General features: G+C 44.1%; 1 pseudogene; it reads left to right on the forward strand.

Annotated features, from left to right (window-relative positions):
- The first annotated feature begins 11,260 nt into the window (after window positions 1-11,260).
- LOC141003897 (cilia- and flagella-associated protein 20-like) lies at window positions 11,261-12,358 on the forward strand (annotated as a pseudogene).
- Window positions 12,359-19,453: the final 7,095 nt, after the last annotated feature.

Below are 19,453 nucleotides of genomic sequence, written 5' to 3' on the forward strand. Positions count from 1 at the left end.
TCACTGAAACAGCACTCCATTGCTCGTCACAATGGCCATTATCCCCTCCAGACCTGAGTGACTCCTCTGATGACTAGAAAACAAGTGTGTTTTCACCAGTCTGTGTCTTAATTTATGTCCCGGGATGAAACGAGCCCTTCAGGTCTAATGTGGTGTAATGAAAACAAAAGGACCAAGCAGGCGCCGTTAAATATAGTTACATCACGCTGCTGCGGTGAGTCACAGTGTGTCGCCGGGGCTGATGGGACGGTGGGGGGAGGTGGGGCTGGGAGCTCTCCGGTGGTTAAGGGGGTAATAAAGGGTATGAGATGCAGCGCGGCTGTGACCCCTGTCAATCTGCTGCCTGTTAGAGACAGACGATTGCTGGGCGGGGGTCAGGCTGTCAACCTTAGTTGACTTCAGTTAAGACTGAATTATTTCCTCTGGTGTGTGTGTGTGTGTGTGATTGGGTCTATAAAAATGCATGTGTTTCTCTCATGCAACAGGCTATGAGGGTCTATGTGCGTGCATGTGTGTGCTAGACAAGAAATGGAGGAGAGGATGACCAGAGTCTTAAATCATGCAGCCCTCGGTTGTCACGACACAGCGTGTGTGTGTGTGTGTGTGTGTGTGTGTGTGTGTGTGTGTGTGTGTGTGTGTGTGTGTGTGTGTGTGCACTCGCTCTCTCGGCCAGTGGAATAAATAGCACTAATGTTTTCCGTGCGCATGTCACCTTCATTTGCACAGTCAGCACTCTCACTTTGCGGCTGAGGCACGTACACAATGTAAAAACACAGCCACACAACGTCTCTAACCTTTATTGAGAGGTGTAACAGCAGGGAGATGAAACAATGGAGTCACTGTGATAAATCACACTCATCAAAGTCCATTAAAAGTCAACAAAGATAAAAATTCACACACAACTCCACAGAAATGCAATAGAAATCGAATCAATCGGATCCAAGTCAGCTGTCTCTGCCAATCAGTAATAGAAATAACCATTTTAGTAACAATTTCCCCGTCATGTTAGAGTACAGAGTTCAAATAAATACAATTCTGTTGGATGTGCACTGCAGCAGGAAGTTAGTGACAAATCAAAATTGTATCGCAGGAAAAGGTAACATTGATATTGTTACATTTGGACTGTATTTGTGGACTGTATTTGTGGCCGTGTGTGTGTGTGTGTGTGTGTGTGTGTGTGTGTGTGTGTGTGTGTGTGTGTGTGTGTGTGTGTGTGTGTGTGTGTGTGTGTTTCAGAAGTGCTATGGAGTTGCTGGGCTGGCGCCGGTCACACACCTACAGCGCATTGAGGCAATCATTGCCAGGTTAGGGTTAGTCGTTTTTCTAGCATTCTTGCAAGAGATCTAGATTTTCTTGCAAGAAATTTGAGGCGGAAAAAAGATATTGATTATTGTAATTCTTACATTTTGCACCTCAGTAGCGAAGCACTACAGTGACATAGTACAGATTTTAGACAGCAAAGGCTTTTTAAAGCTCCCAAAGGTGCACAGATGGATGCCAAGGTGAGCGAACAGCATCCAGAGGAGCTAAATGTGACAGCTGCTGACATCTGTCAATCAAGCATCAACACATCTGGAAGTACTTCTAATTCAGCCTTTATAATATAACAAAATGAAGCTGTTCTGCCAAGTCAGACAGGAAGATTGATACCACTGCAGGCAGGTTAGGAACAAAAGTCAAGCTTTAATAAAGCAAGCAGTGATATATATATGTCCTAAAATGCAAGAAACAGAAAGGCAGGTGGCCAAAAAGAGGACTTAATTTCGGAAAACATAACAGGCGAACTGACAGACAAAAAGAGGAGAGAGGTGAAGACAAGGACTTAAATAAAAAGGAAGTAATAACTAATGGAACACAGGTGAGGAGCAAAAAGGAAAACAGGAGAACAGACAAAGGGAGAAAGTAGAAAAGGAGACATAACACTTGAGGATATAATTACCAAAATAAAACAGGATATGACAAATGACAAAAAGTCCAAACCATGACACAGGCAGATAGAAATACAAAATGCAAGCTTTAATGATAAGAAGCTGGAGTCCTGGGGCAAATCCAAAAAAACTAATAAGAAATACTAAACCACATGAAGTAAATATAACTGGCTGAGGCTTGGGGGAACAGGCAGGACTGCAGAAAGCACGAGGAGCAGATGAACTGACAAGGAGAGAAGACAGACTAAAATATACAAGGGCTACTGACCAAATGAAGCACAGGCTGTGTCCAAATTCAGGGGCTGCAGCCCACGAAGGGCGCATTTGAAGGCCAATTACGTCACAACGCTGCGCGAAGGCTGTCCAAATTCGAAGGCTGCTCCACATGCAGCCCACAAATGCAGCCTTCCCTACCCTCGTTTAGGAGGACGCACCGCTACTATCCTTCGCGGCCTCACATATCCCAAGATCCTTTGCGCACCGCTGCTCAGTCCCGAAACAGAAGAGGAAGCAAGAGAAAATGGCGACATCAAGTGGCGCAGACATGACATTTAAATTTAAGTAATGGGTTTATACTCGGTTTTTACTCATTTGAACATCCAACGCCAGATATGTTAAACTTCAAGAGACTATAAAACCTCCAAAGTTTAACTTTCAGTTAAAATACGTGACGCTGGTAATGCTATGGTAAATATAGTTGTTATTCACCAATGGGTTAATGTTTATTTTGTAATGTTGATAATTCAATTTAGATTTGACACATTGTACACACACAAATAAATGTACACGTTTGATAGATTTGAACCAAAACAGACTTTAATGCATGAACACCTGGTGACGCAAGGACCCGGCCTCCGTGGGCCGCAAAGGCCGCGTCCTTGAAGGCTGCAGCCCCTGAATTTGGACACAGCCACAGACTTACACAGAAAAAGGGCGGGATGAAGACAAAGACAGGAAGTGGAAAGTCACAACAAGACACATGGGGGTGAAGACTTTTGGAGCGGCTCTGATGAAACCATGTCACCAGACTTTCTGCCTCAGCCGTGCTGTATTTCATTCCATGAACATCCGTCAGCTCTCCAGAAATAATCCATTTATAAACAGCGTTCGGGGAGAGAAAAGATAAAATGTGTGTGCCTTGAGGTTTTAGCTCTCATAAAATATTGATTGGCTCTTTTTCATCTGGTCTTTCCCCGTGCTCCCGTAGACCCGCATGTCCTCACAGAGCGGAGGAACGAAACCTCAGCTCGGAGGCCGAGGGATCTGTGGCACGGCACCACACTGTAACACACTCACACACACACACACCAGCTGTTACATCTTTTCTACTTGCCGACAACAAACTCAAGTCAAACTGTGAGTACAGACAGAATTCAACAAAGTGTTCACACAGGCCCGCGCACACAGACACACAAATAAGCAGGCTGTATAGGCAGATGCCCCACAGCGAGAGACCGGCGTCGTAAATATTCATACGTTCCCATGATTGCAGAAATGTAAATAAGTCAACAGTCGTGAAATTGCCGGCATCTGGTCACTCTGGGGGGAGCGAGGGTGAGAAAGTGAAGGGGAGGCGTGTGAAGAGGTGGAGAGGGATGCAAGAGGAAGGGGAAGGAGGAGGTGGTGATGGGATAAGAAAGAGGAAGGCTGAAGGAGGAGGGGGGGTCAAATCACCCAGATTATTTTCCACTTTCAACATAATGACTCTCGCTTGGATTCACGCGCAATTACTTAACGATAAATATCCTGGAGAGCCCATCCATTTTGTGTTCTTCGGGTGGGGAGCGGCAGCTGCGGCGAAGGGCTGAGGAATGAGGAACATCTGTTTGACATGAACAGAGCTAATGTCTCTCCGAGCGCCAGAGAATCACAGGTTGGGATCTGCTATCACGGTCTGGAGTCAGCAGCCATGTGCTGTGAGGCCAAAGTGCAGTTTACTTGCATCCTGTAAACTGAAGCCAAGTCTGCATTATGAAATAAATGTCAATTTAAAAACTGTACTACCGATATAAGGCTGCAATTTCTGGTGACATTTTATTGAGCTTGCTGCTGAGATTTTCCTTTAAAACATTTGAAACAGATGAAACACTGATGCAGTTTTAATTTGATTTAAGTTTACGTACTGAAAAAAAAAAGCTCCTGGAAGAGCTGGACAGAGAAGGTCAGCCTTCATAGCTGTTTGACAAGAATGTCACACTGGAGGGCCTTCAGATTTTCCTCTCAGTTGTCCGCCCAGGAGCAGAGGAGGAAGTACATTCCTTCATACGATCCCTGCACAGCAAGCTGCTGAGGCTCTTTGGTGGCATGACAGATCACCAGCCACGACCTGTCTGCAGGGGACGCACAGCTCCAGGAGCTCAGACGTACTGCTGCAGCCCTGGTGTCGAAGGTGGCAGACATCGCTCTGAAGTTCCTCCTGGAGGAACAAGAGCAGCAGAAGAAGATTGAAGATGCCAGTGCTGAGATCAGCAAACTGCTGTCAGACTCAGCAGCTCCCTGCTTCTCTCAGCTCTCTATGTCTGAGATGACTCTGCTTAGTGTCTGCACCAACGCAGCACGACTGATGGTCAAGGCCTGATGACCAACACTCCGAGTCCTTCCACCAGATGGATTATGATGACAGCTTTTTCTCTGCCAGAGAGAGTGTCATCTCTACCATCCAGGGTAGGGACCATGGAAAGCAGCCTGCATTGTCCACCCAGGCTCATCCTGAGCCAAGCACCTCAGAGGGGCTGGAAGAGGGATTGGTGGAGGAGAGGGTGGCTTCTCCACAAGTCTTTCTGGAGGAAGAGAGACTGGATACCAATGTGTCTGTGCATGCTGTTAAGTTGGAACAACTGCAGCTGGAGGAAGTGAAGGATTCTGAGAAAGAGGACATTGTTGACCATGAAGTGAAGACTACAGACTACTAAAACCACCCAGGACAGAACCGCAGATTATCTGGACGGTGGACTTGTGGAGGAGAACTGGGATTCTCCACAAGAGGGAGTCTCCGGGAGTCACTGTGCACAACGAGGTGGCCAGGACGCCAGATGAGGTGACTAAGGAAACATCTTCGGCCAGACTGGAGGACAGTGTGGCCATGCACTTTGATGATGAGACAGCGGAGACATCTGCCACACAGGAATCCCTAGTTCAGGGCCCTGATGTTAAGAAGAAGAGGGGAGTGAAAGCCCTCTTCCGTGGTTTTAGGGAGACGATGACGTGCTGCTTTCCCTGTTCCCCAAGAGGACTAAACCACAGCAATGTCTCTTCAATAACATTGTTAAATGCATTGAATATATCGTCTGTATTTACTGTCGATGTAGATGTAACTTAATATTCAAGAAATCCAACATTGAAAACAAGTTTAAGGTTATACAAATGGACACGTCTCCTCAAAATCCATATCTTTAACATTAATTCCAAAAACCTCAATACACATTAAGCATACACTATATAAAAAGTTGATAGGTTGTACAGCTTAGTAAGAGAGCTTTTGAATCATGAAGCCCTATAATGAAACACAGAAAATATAAATCTTTCAAAATAATATCCTTTTACTTGTCAGGGAGCATTTAATTCCCCTGCTCATGCTGTATATGCAACTAAAAGTCCAGCGGACTGTACCGGACAGTGGATGTATTCATGTTTCACATTTTCATATTTTGATACATTTCGGCTCTATATTTTAGTCAGCTAAAAACCAGGAGTCTCTGCTTCAAACGGCCTACATTACCACAAAGTTTGGATTCATAAGACTTCACACTGTTTGTGTGTGTGTGCGTGTGTGTGTGTTAGGGTGGAGGATTTTAATATTAAAAAAAAAAAAAAAAAAGAATTAAAATATAAATTACCGTAAGAGTATTTGCTGTTATCACGAGAAGATGCATTTTGCTTCTCGCTAAGCTGAGCCAAACTCATCTGTGCAGCTCTGACCGGGGCTATGCATGCATAAGTAACCGTAGTGCTGATACTGTGCTGGAAGGCACAAAGAAAACTCACACAATCTAGGCCAGAGCACTTATCATCTCCGTTTGCCTCGCTCTCTTCAGTACTATGTGAAGTTTTAAAACCTCACACAGCCCAAAGAAAAACTTTTGACCCTGCCGTAGTCATTTCTTGAGCTTTTGATTTATTTTGTTCAAGATTTTGTGTTGGACTTTGCTTGAAAATCATTTGATGACTATGGAATTAACTTTTTTTTCCATTTTGTTAAAAAAAACCTTCAAAAACTTTAAAACAGCAGCATCAAACTTTTATCTCTACAAAAATGACAGAGATAAAATGGTAAGAAGTGCAATTTTCCTTAAAAGTCATGTTTTCAGCTTATCGCTGCTTCACTTCGGGTTTCTGAGTTGTGTTTTGCGTTTACTCTATGCATGTTTGGTCCATGCATTTATTGAGCAAAATCGATAAAGGGCAGAGTTTATTCATGGTGTGGTTGTGCTGCCTATTGGGGTTGAAAAACTACTTATATTCTAAATAAGAAATAGAAAAGCGTGAGTGATCAGGGTTTCAGGTAATACCATAAAAAGTACATAAAACACATAAAAATACATGGTTCACATTAAGAAAAATCTTACCCACCTGCCATTAAACTGCAATACAGAGTCACCTAAGATGGCTGGTGACGCCTCATTTGAACAGTTTCGGAGCATCAATGCCCGCCCCGTGGCCTGCAACAGCCAACAAAATATAATTTAAAGGGGTTTTAAAGTTTCTCTTTGTACAGGCTGTTTTTTGCCCTCAGCATTTGTTTTTGTTTTTTAATGTTTCATATGCCAAAGTTAGTGTAAATAAGGAAATAAAGAACTATAATGAGTTTAATGCTCCTGTTACTCTCAAGCAGGGGTAATTTGAGGACACAAAAGGGCATTTTTTCCCAAGGGCCTGGATTTTTATTTAGAAAAATGTGTGAAGTATTCATTATTTTCAGTGATATTGTTACTAATATGTTACCAAATTGAACTTGGACCATGTAAGAATATATGATGTGGGCCCATTGTGTTTTCCAGCCAACAGGAGCAGCTATAGGTCAAATCAGCCTGAAACCTTTCAAAACTGTCCAAAACCATGCTTGTACTCCAAATGGTTCAAAGACAGCTTTGAATTTACTTTGGGCTGGACTGGCATAGGTGTGTTGAGATAATTTTGAATACATGTTCAGGAAGCGTAAGGTTCAATAACAAAATCAGTGCTTCTGTTTGTTTTATTAAGCATCTAGGCGATTACATCTAAAGATAACACAGACAGAAAACCCTGAATTTGAAACCTGAGGTGTGTATTTGGTCTTCACTGACCTGAACAGCTTTCTGTTTGTTGATGCAAACCAGAAAACATGAAATTACATAAAATGATAGAAAGTCGTCTTCGGTATCGACACCACTCTCATCCCACACCATCTGTAAGTATGTAGCTGGAGCCTGGACGCAGTGTCCCACGCTTGGCATTAAAACTGGAAGCAGGGAACATAACTAGCCTGGCAAGCTCAATAATGCACCACCGTTTCTAATTAACACAATTTATTCTGTTTGTACAATTCTGTTAAAGTAAGTATTAAACAATCGACATTTGGAGGTTCTGAAGGAGAACCCTCTCTTTCAAACGTGTAACGGCTTACACTGCTAAAAAAGCATATTTCTCCAAATGTGGTTGTAGCCCTCCTCAGTTCGTGAACAAAGTACTTAATCAAAATAAGACAACTCTGTTTTTTTTTATCTATAGTAGCAATACTCACTCACAGGAGGATCACCCCTCTCGTCCTTGTGCTTTAACACGTTCCACAGGGTGAGGAGGGTTTACAGACGTTACTGTGACTGATGAGGACATCAGAAACAACCTTGATCTCTTTATCATATGGCGTGACATTTCCCCCTCGCTGATAACGAGCCAAAACTAGCCGGCGAATTGCAAGTCTTGAGTTAAAACATGTAGGCAACACTGATTTCTATAGCACTGTATTTACCTTTTAAGATCCCCTCCTGAAAGGGTGCATCTCCCATGATGGAAGAACACAGCGCTCACGCACTGATGGGGTGGCCGCAGCCGTCCTCATGGCACATTATAGTGCTGTAGTGTTAAGGTAGCGCCGTGTGTTCGTGTGTCCAAGGTCTGTAGTGATTGATGTTCCTTCAGAGGCCTCGGGGCTTTGGGGACCGCAGATATGACCTCTGCGGAGGTGAGTGGATCAGCAGCTCCGCTATGACTGACTGCCTACCTGGAGGAACGCTCTAGATGCCTCCTCTGACCTTCTCCTGCATGGAAAACACATGGGACACTTTGTATGTTGAGGTGAACTGTGCACGTGTGGGTGCGTGTGTGTGTGTGTGCCCTAATGTACTAGCAGTTATACACCAGTACACACACACACATCCTAAAACATCCAGTGGACATCCCTTGTCTTCCTATGAGGGTAATGGACTGATAACCAAAATGCATTGCACCCCCTCCTCTGAAAGGAGCATCTCTAACCCAATCATTCTGATGCATCTCGGGCTCTATACACACACACACACACACACACACACACACACACACACACACACACACACACACACACATACTCAAAGATGTAGAGAGACATGCAAAGAATCAGGCAAATACACAAGTTAATCACCATCTAAACAGTCCCCTACTTTAATTCTTATGCATGTTGACACACACACACACATACACACACCATGAGCGTGCATGTGTGTGTAAGCCATGTGAGGCTGAGAGGCAGCCTGCGCACATGACAGCATCCCCAAGGTCGGCTGGTGTCTGTGCGACGTTAGATAACTTCATAAGTTGCGAGTGTGACATCTGCCTCTCCCTGTGTGAGCCTCCATTACACAGACAGACACAGTAAAGTAACTGCTAGCAAAGGGCAACACACACACACACACACACACACACACACACACAAACACACACACACCTGGGGTTGAGGTCCTAAATCTTCATCAGCGGTGCAACCTCGCCTGAGGATCAGAGCAGAAAAACTCACTGATGAATGGCTCTGTATTAGAGAGAGAGTGTGTGCAGAGGAGTGTGTGTGTGTTTGTGTGTGTGTGTTTGTGTGTGTGTATTCATCTGTGTGAGGATGCATGTTAGTACTAATGTTCCCACAAGGATTAGCCTCAAACCAATCAGGACAGCACGGTGTGATTAACCCCAGTGTGATTGAACAAAGAGGGGACATGCACACCTCATGCACATCAACAAAGTAAACATCCTCCTCAAATGGTACACACACACACACACACACACACACCTTCCTCTGGCGTGGCTTTTCACATTTTTGAATTTTGACCTTTAATTACAGCGTTCCCTCAGGCCAGTCGATGTAATGTTTCCAAGCATCAGAGCCAAAACACGCCTCCATCTTCTGTCAAATGTCAGTCAGCGATGACTTGACTTCCACGGTGAGTGTACCTTGTGTAAACTTTGTACTTCTATACTTTGATTTGTCTTATAACAATTCAACTCCTTTTTGTTTCCCATGAACATTATATTATTGCCTTGTAGGGATAGTGACAGGAACCCGTTAATTTTTCCCTCCTCCTGGAACAGCCACTGCGAACTAAAGGGAAGCCTTTTATGGGTCTGTGCCCAGGGGCCCATTGTCTAGTAATCCATCCATTGACTTTTTGTAATAGCAATATCAAAGTACTGTTAATATTCACAGATCACATAAATTACTTTGACATGGACAATGTTAAAGGAAAATGATCTACTCGCCTTCGTGCCGATTAAAAACAACGGATGAAGTTTTCATCGTCCACAAAACATTTCTGGAGCTTCACAGTAAAACAGCATTAAAGCATTCTCCTGAACAACTGAAGATGGGGACTGTATTATCCTCATTTTCAAGTTTAAACATTCTTCTCATACTATCAATTGCTGCAGCACCTCTATTCACCCCATCTGAATGCTCGGTTGTAGGGCCCGTCTCTTTAAGAGCCTCCCTCACGAAAAGCCCAGTCTAGTCTTATTGGTCAGCTCTCACAGGCCTGAGCAGGCACCTCCCACCATGTTTCCCCACTAGCTCTGCCAGTATTTTCACAACCACGGACGTGCTGGGGGCTTGGCTAAGGGTGGTGACTGTATAGTTGTGACCTCACAACCTTATGAACGTTACATTGGCTCGTTTAAAGGGACAGTGCGTAAATACGGGCCCATTTCTCTGCTGATTGAGCGTTTTGATACTTTCACAGTATAGACTTGATTTATAATCAGACATGGAAATCTCAGTTTCACAGTATGGGAGCTTTAAAATGGAAAAATACATTAATAACAACATAAAATGGTTCCATACAGCTCGTCCAGTGTAATCCAAGTCCCCAGAAGCTTGAATCGATTTTAAAAAGACAACATTGACACCATTTTTTTAATGAAAAATAAAGCCTGCAGTGGATGCATGACTTTGACCATAAGTCGATGGTTTAAATTACATTTTGTTTTGTTTTTTTCAGAACAATTTGGGATCTTGGGGCAAGTCCCCATCTACTTCAGGTGTTTTTATGGGAATGCTGCAACACTGTTTTGCCGTAAAGCTCCAGAAATGTTTTGTGGCCTATGAAACTTCAACTTTCCATCCACAGGGCGGTAATTAACTCCTGAATGAAGTTTCATTTTTGGGTGAACTTTTTCTTGAAGGTGAGAACCAAGTTGTAGTAAGCTGGTGTCCTCCATGCCTTATTTAAACCCACACAACAACAAAAGAACAGAAAACACTGAGTGGACAGATTGTAAAGAAGCGTTATCTCCAGTTCTGTGGTCCTGTGGGTTTAACTTCACAGGAATCAGATCCATAGATCTCAATCCAGCTTCACATCTTCGACCCAACTACTGGCCCAGCAATAGATTTCAATTCATGTCATCGATCTCTCCATTGTTTGTGGTTTTTGTTCTTTTTCGGCATGAACAGACGCGACCATCAGCATTTTGATATTGACAGCTTTGCTTTGATTTATTTAAATGCGTAATAGCACCACTGTTTTCCTTTGACTTTCCTTTGCTCTTTCTCGCTAACTCATGTCTTTTTTGGCAGTGTCCCCCTTGGCACTGGATGAGAGGTGGTGAGCTGTGACAAATGACTTTACAAGTGATTGGTTAAAATAACCGATTGATGGGTTGATTGATTCAGTCATTGACCTCTAATTAAAACCAGTGCAGACCCAGAGGCTAAACACCTAAAGGTAAGGAAGAACACCTTCAGATAATTCAACCTAATATGCCATTAAATGCACCAAAAATAATATAAAAAATTACATCTAGGAATAAATTAATTAATCAAATGTGTTGCTAACCTCTACATTGTACTAAACACGTGTAAAGCGATCGTGGACTAACATAACTCAGAGAAGATGTTTAAAAATATATTTCAAGGCAGATTTCTGTCTATTTTCTACAGCATCAGCAGCAAACCGCTTCAGATATGGGATGAAAAGGTCCCCTTCAGAGTGGATGCTATGAAGCTTATCAAGCTTCCTTAGCTGGTCGTGCTAAAGCTAACTAACTATATTTCCATTGACTGCGCAGCCTTTATATACATAATTTTCTGTGTGTACACAGGCGAGGAATGGTCACATCGAGAGAGTCACAGACGATGACATCCGCTCCCAGGTGTTGGAGGTCGAGGGGGCAAACGTCTGGTGAGTTTGCCTCTGTTTAACTGATTCTTCAGCTCAGGGCAACGCATGAAAGCACCCTCATCTCTTCTCGTCTCTGTAGTACCACCTACATAACATGTCCTGCAGACCCCAAGAAGACACTGGGCATCAATCTTCCCATTCTTGTTATGATCGTCAAGAATCTGAAGTAGTATTTCACCTTTGAAGTCCAGGAAGGTATATTCACTCTCACAGATACCGACCTGTTCCATGTTTTGGTGGTATAAACAATTAAAGTGGACATATTCTCCCATCTTTAAACTATCAGGTGTTAAATGATACAAACGGTCGCCAGCGGTTTCGGTTGAGTACCTACTGAAGCACGACGCGAGTGGATCCGTTGCTCTGCACCATGCCAATGAAGCTGGACGACGGCTGGAACCAGATTCAGTTCGACCTGTCGGACTTCACCAGGAGAGCCTATGGAACCAATTACGTTGAGACAGATTAGAAACCAGCTACAACTCTGACTGTATTCTCTTTCAGTTGCTAATGTCTGACCTGCTGTTTTCCTCTCAGATCCACGCTAACTGTCAAATTAGGAGTGTATTTCTCAGACAGACTGTACTCTGAGGATGAGCTCCCAGCAGAGTTTAAACTCCGCCTGCCTCTCCAGAGCCAGAAAGCCAAGGTGAAACACACACATCCACGCACACATCCACGCACACACATCACTGCATTTACTTATAACACCACATATAACTTGTCTTACCCCCTGTCTGTTTTTGTGTTTGGCTCTTGCAGCAGTAGATATTCTCAACCTGCTCTCTTCCCCCTGGACCTGATGTGGAGTTTTGTGTGTTGTTTGTGTGTAAGGTTTTCTGTAAAATAAAGTTTTTTTGTCCTCAATTTCAATGCATGCTGTATTTTAAAGTGTGTATGTGTATATACAACATGACTTGCACATGTTTATGTGTGTGACTGTGGAAGCTTTTATGCATTTGTCCAGTACTATGTAGTGCCCCCATAATGAATGACGTAGTAGTTATGGACGTACATCAACACAGCGACAGGCTGGCCAATGATGAGGGAGATCCACACGTTTTCATACCCATAACCAAGCTGTGTTTTTGTCAGTGCTAACCAGACCTTTACCCGACTACTGTCGCACCAAATTGAAAACCGAAATGTAAAGAAACATGACGTTTCAACAAATGTTGTATGATGAAGAATGTACAAATGTTATAAAATGTACAGATACATTTAAATGGCATTAAATGCACCAAAAACAATATTAAGTCATTTATTTATTTACAATTTTGGCAGTTTCAGTCCTCTGTATAATACATCAGTAGCTACAGTATAAGTTAAATCATTTTCACAAGTAAAGTTCCAGTGAGTGGACAGCTGTTTACAGCACGACTATGAAATATTGCCACCTCTCCCCCTGACACCAGCGCTCAACTGTGCACAAGTGCGTCGTCACATGAATTCAATCCCATAACTCCCCTGCATACACTCTGTTCCCTCCCTCCCTCCTGTCTGTGACTGGCACTCGTCCCTCCTCCCACTTTCATTGACAGAATCTGAGGTAGACATCATGTGCTTGTTGTTGTTTTTTTTTCTTCTCTTCTCCTCAGCGAGTGTGTAACGCTTTCCCTTCCTCTCTCTCACACACACACACACACACACTCCACAGCCTCTCTCTGCAGGTGTCCCTCCCCGTTCTGTTTCATTCACAGCGCAGTGCCGAGCGAGATGACTCATCCTACGGTGTGAAAGACGTGGATTGCTCCCTGTGTTCATCCCAGCACTTGGTCCTCTTCCACTCTCCCCTCACTCTCACTGTCCTTCCCCACCCATCCACCCCCCCTACCCCTCTCCCTCCCCCTCCCCTCTCCATCTATGAGGCACCGATCCGTGGCCCGGCTCGAGTCATAGACGCAGACGTTGATGGACAGGGCGAATAAGTGGCTGCGACAAAGGAGCACATGTTATATATGCAGATGGAGCTGTGTGACAGTCACCTCATGTCACCTCGCTGTAGCTGACTGTTACTGTACACATCACTGGATGCCTCAGCAACAAGAGCCTGATACGAGAGTCAGAGTCCTCATACTTACACTCTTCACTTCACACAAATTCAACTGAGACAAAACTAGAGATTGGAGCCACAGCAGAGAGTTTCACGAGGATGAGGAGGATGGTGTTTTAAACAGCCTCGCCAGTAACGTATGCAGGTTTTTTCAAGGTTTTGGCCGAAGCACACCATCTTTAATTATCTATGCTTTGCCTCTCTTATTGGCTGAATTGAGTTCAACCAGTAGATTGAACCCCCTCCTCCTCACCCCAATCATTTTTGGTAAATCCCTATTTGGATGTGGAAAGGATCTGCGGTGTTCCTCTCTATCTGTGCACTTACATGTTCTACATGTAGTTACAAAACCGGCGTGTCACATGTTCATGTCAGTGTGGTACTCCAGGAACACGCTGAACAAGGCAGCTGGGTGTGAACAGCATTCTGCACTTAGTATGTCTGAGCTCTAATGTAACTGTGTGTGTGTGTGTGTCCATGTGTGTGTGTGTGTGTTACATGGAGGATTTCTAATAACGGTTCTGTTGTGATCTACAGTGTGTGCGCTGTAATTCCTGTGTATGTTTGCATTGTGGGATTGCTCTGTGCTTTAAGCACAGATTCTGAAATGATGGATTGCCAATAAACAAAGAACATGTGGAGATATGTATGCACACACACACACACGCACTATCTCTCTCCTCATGCTGCCGCGCTGTTTTAATAATAAGTTCACACCGGTGCCCTTACATAAAAAGTCATATTAGATTCAGAGTATTACTCCATTTCATACCTCCACATTCTCCTTCTTCTCCGCTTCCTTCATCTGTTTCCATTATCTCTCCCTGGAGTACTCTCACTTTTCCTCCAATCACACCTTTTCCTTCTTCACTCCACCCTCACATCCTCTCCTCCTCCCCCTCCCTCAACACAACCAGAAAAAAAGTGTGCGAAAAACGAATTACCTGTGTTTGAATTATTTCTTAAATATATTTCTTTGAGCTCAAACTGGAGCTCTGCAGGAGAGGCTTATAGTAGAACAGTGTGTGTGAGTGCAGGAGTGTGTGTGTGCGTGTGTGTGTGTGTGTTTCATGTCTGCAAATATGTGCTCATGTACACACAGTACACATGTATATTTTGGGAGGCATGAATACACACAGAAACACACACACACAGACTTCCTTCTCCATCCATTTCAGCCTCCTTTTGTCCCTCCCTTAGCCCAATGTCAATACAAGCTGGGACAACACACACACACACACACACGCACACACACACATTGACCAAGTCCTGCATCACTCAATCATTGTCTCTCTCTCACACACACACACATTGCCTGAAAGTGGAGGGACTGGGCATCGCATTAGAAATCCATTTAACTTCACCACGTGTCTTATTTCATTCACATTCTGCGCGTGTGTTTGCGTGTGTGTGTCTTTAACGCTGTGTGTACACAGTGTGTTTCGCTCCAAGTGCACGTGTTTCTGTGCAAATGTATAATTGATTTGTGTGTGTGTGCGGTGCGTGTGCACATCCATCCATATCTACATCCATTTTACATGCGCAAGGATGCCTTTTTTTTTGTTTTGTTGTGTGTGTGCGCATGTGTGTGTGTGTGTGTGTGTGAGAAGGGTACACATTTCCATTCATGTCAGCGAGCTCCCGTGTGTGTGTGTGGAGAGGAGGAGTGATAGAGGAGAAAGGAATGGATGGAGGAGAGGAGATTTCACAATCATTTTCCCAACACACACCTACACACCTACACACACACACACAGGTATTATTCACCAGTTCCTATTAAACTAAGTGCAATAATAAGTACTGTTGTAGAATTATTCATGTCCCCGTCCTCCCCCGGCCTGAGCGGCCCATGTAGGAGGAGAGAGGGGTAGAGGGAGGGAGGGAGGGAGGGAGGATAATGACAGAATGAAGAAAAGATGATGGCAGCAGGTTAGCCTGGAGGCAGAGACGATGACTGACAGCTTAAAGGTTATTAGTTCTGTCAGAGGAGGTGGTGACGCTGCGAGCTGGTGAATGGCGGGCGGCTGCCACGGCTGAAACAAAGAAATGTAAACACCTAAAATTGGCTTTGACCTTTGGGAGTTTTGATATTGATTTCCATTTTCCTTAAAGGTGAAATATGTAAGAATTTTAGTGTAAAAGTCTAAAATTATCAACCAAATGTGAAGAAGCAAAATTTTTTGGGGGGGTATTTCAAAGAGATCTATGTGTTGCGTTCAAGCAATATCTTTAAATCTACTAGGTTAGCACGCTAAACAGCTAGCCCCCTAACCACATTCTACCTCAAGAGGCGACAGTACGATAGTAAACAACACCAACAATCCGCTCGTGCTCCCAATCTGGGCGGAGTCAGCTCATAAGATCCCTAGCTGCACGGCTAACTGAGCTCACCAGTGAACGGCGGCTACAGTTAGAAGCGGTCAGCGGTTACTGTGGTGATATGCTGCCAGCTATTTGTTTGAATTCAACAGGTGGCCATACATGCTGCACCTTAAAGCTTCAACAATCTTGCTGTTTTCAACCTCAAACAGCGTCAGACTATTATGAGACACTCGAACCATCCAACATGAAACGGCAGCTAGCAGCTACCACAGGGGAGGAACATTAATCATATAGGAAAATGACACTAATGTGCTATTATTTGAAAGCTAAAGGGGAACTTCCACAAAATTGGGAGGCATCTGAGCGACACATTTTGAAAAAAGATTGATTACGATTGAAGAAATAGAGGATGAGATATCCTGACTTTTAGATCATAGTATGGATCCAACATCATCGCAGAAAACAGCAGCTGAGTCCGTGCTCTGAACGGACAATATACATCTGAGACCAGACATCTAGCTGCTGTCAGAGGGGTCAGCAACAGGGTCAAAGATCTGATGTCTGACTGCAGTGATGATGAAACACTACAGCATGTCACTGTTCATTGCCAGCACTTTTGTTTGTTTCTTTGAAATGCTTCTTTAGACAAATTTAAAGTCATTTAAGCAATAACCAAAAGTTGGTTTTCCATCTAGAAAGCATTCTACAACCCTAACCCTAACCCTAACCCGAGGTTTGGCCAAAGTATCTCACCCTGAAAAACCCAAAAATGGCTCAACATGGGCAGGGCTGGCAGGGGGTCGTAAGACACGTTCATTCAGTACTTCAGTTGTTCCCTCCAGCCCATCACCACCACCGCACGTACACCAACACACTATTAGCTAGCATATTAGCAAGGGTCTGTCACCACCAAACACTATGTTGTGAGTTCCCGGTTCAAAACGCCTGAGGGTTTTTTGCCACAAAACAAATTATTCACTGGTTTCACACTCACAAATGTTGAAAGTGCGGTCACTGACCTGTCCTATAACTCCAGCACCATCACCTCCACCTCTCGATAGGAAAGCCAGGTCATAAACATGTAATGTGAAGGAATGTAAATATGGTGTGACCGTGTCAGTGGCAGAATTCAAATACTTTTTTTTTTACTTACATTTTTCTGACAAATGATCACCTTATCAACAAGTTCATTCGGTCAACATGCTAGCCAGTAATGTGTGATACCTCTGATTTGCATTAGTAGTAAAGGAAAACAGTTAAGTTGTGGGCTGTAAACAACCAAAACAATCAGCTGAAAGACGCAAAAATGGCGATATGCTGCCCCCTATATTTTTGGAGCTACCGTTTAAATCCTGGCCACATCTTACATGTGACGCAGCCCTGGTCCATTACAATGTGGGATATTTAATAACTGGAGTCTACACGGTTTAACTCAGAGAGCACAACGGAGTCATGACTTCACATAAATGCCCTCCAGTCCCCGTGGCAGCTGATGAATAATTACAAGCTGTTTTCATTAATAAACTATAAAAGATGCTAAGGGGAAACATTTGCTGTACGGTCGTGAAATTAGGACAAGCCTTGATATCCTGCCACTGAAACAGATCATCACACCATTTTATTGATCTCTGTGGGGGGAAACAGTCTCCTCTCTCAGCCCTTCCAGTTTATTACTCTTTCCACCCGCCCGTGTCCTCACAGTGAGTTCAGATCTACAGGTAGCTCAGTTTAATTGTGAGCCCCCCTACCTTTTCCTGCACGACGTTACAGTGTGGCGTCTTTTTTTTTACTCCGAGAGTAAACTTTGCTCAAGTAATTTCACTTCAAAGATACGAGGCCGTGACCAATTTTTCTTACTCGCCTCAGATTCCCTTCTCTACGCTGGTAATTACACATGGATTTAATTAATGTGGGAACAGGGCGGGAGGAGCGGGGGGGGGGGTCTTTGAACTGTATGTTTGGAGTATGCGGAGAAAGAGATGGAAAAAAAGAGAAAAGAGCGAAGAGAGATTAGTGAGCGGCGGCAGAATGACTTATTTTAGATGGCAAATGTGTGCCAGAGCTTAGGCCAAAAATCTCTGGTGGATCCGTAATATGTCAGTCTTTCTTCTGTCAGCCCCTTTATCCATCTGTCCCTTCTGTCTAATCTTTTTCTTGTCGGGAGTTTAATGTGTCCCATTCGCCTCTCCATCACACGTGCCTTTGTTGGCCCGCCTTTCTCCGAGGCCCCTCCGGGACGGTAGCTTCCCTCCCTCCCTCGTTTCCTTTTCTCATGGGCGGAGAAGGGAGGAGGGAGGGGGTGGTGGAAAGCAGACGGCACAAGACGACTCCTCAGCGCTGCGTCAGCACCGGCCGCCTCTGGAGAATGGTAAAACGGCGGGATAATTCGGCACTGACGAAGGGCTAATGAGGGAGGGAGAGGCGGTGGTGCAGGTGGTCTGCCATTCAGGTGAGATCGGACCACAAAAAAGTCCAGAATTTGGTTAAAAGACAACTTCATTGTCATGTCTCGTCATTACACCGTTAATTCATCCAAAGGTTTTAGTTTTCACGCCGTTAATAGCGAGCACCGTCTGATGACTCTTCCAGGCGTGGGTGTTGTGTGTGCGCACACAGCAATAACCTCATCAGTTCAGAGAAATCACAATAAACATTTTTGTTACTGATCGTTAAAAGCTGTCCCTCATTCCAACCTGCACGTTAATAAGCAATGAACAGAGAAACATAACAGTAAAGATGCCGTATGTTTCTCAAATGACTCAGACGTATTAATAATGTAATCACCTCGTAAACCAAGACAGTTTTCCAGTCTGAAATAATGCATGGATGCTATTTTTGAACCTACATGTTCAGTATTATTGATCCTATGTCCACATTCTGGGTATTAATTGTAATTGTGTTACATTCACCACACAAAAAACCAACGTTGCTTTTTATCTGTTTCCTTCTCCACTGAACGAGTCCTCTCCTACGGGCGGCTGATAAAACTTTCACGTCCGCGCGTTTGTACGCGGCGAATTAGTATGGGCCATCTGTCTGCAGCGTATTTGTTAATAATGCGAGCGCAAATGAAAGGGGAGAGCGATCATAATGTATCTGGGATGCACAACGCCTTTTAAACACCGAGGGTTTACATCAAAGCCGCTGCGTGGCTGAGGAAGTGACACACACACACACACACACACACACCACGACTGTAGCGGGGCGCTGACGTGAATTAGCAATTTACCACATGGATTAGAGCGTTTCTCTGATGTAAAGAGGCAGCGTTTTGTCAACAGGTGAGTTTTTTATCTCCTATTTCACACACACACACACACACACACACACACACACACACACACACACACACACAGCATCTGATGCCAACAGCAGCATCTGCAAAGTTGAGGAGGAGAGCAAAGGAGAGGAGAGGAGGCGGAGATGTTGATCAATAAAAGTAATTGCGTCCAATGACGGACATGACTGCCAGCATTACAATCAACAGTGACGTCACCGATCACCTTCTGCAGGAGCCACACACACACACA

The sequence above is a fragment of the Pagrus major genome, chromosome 10 (genome assembly GCF_040436345.1).
Source record: "Pagrus major chromosome 10, Pma_NU_1.0".
Classification (NCBI taxonomy): domain Eukaryota; kingdom Metazoa; phylum Chordata; class Actinopteri; order Spariformes; family Sparidae; genus Pagrus; species Pagrus major.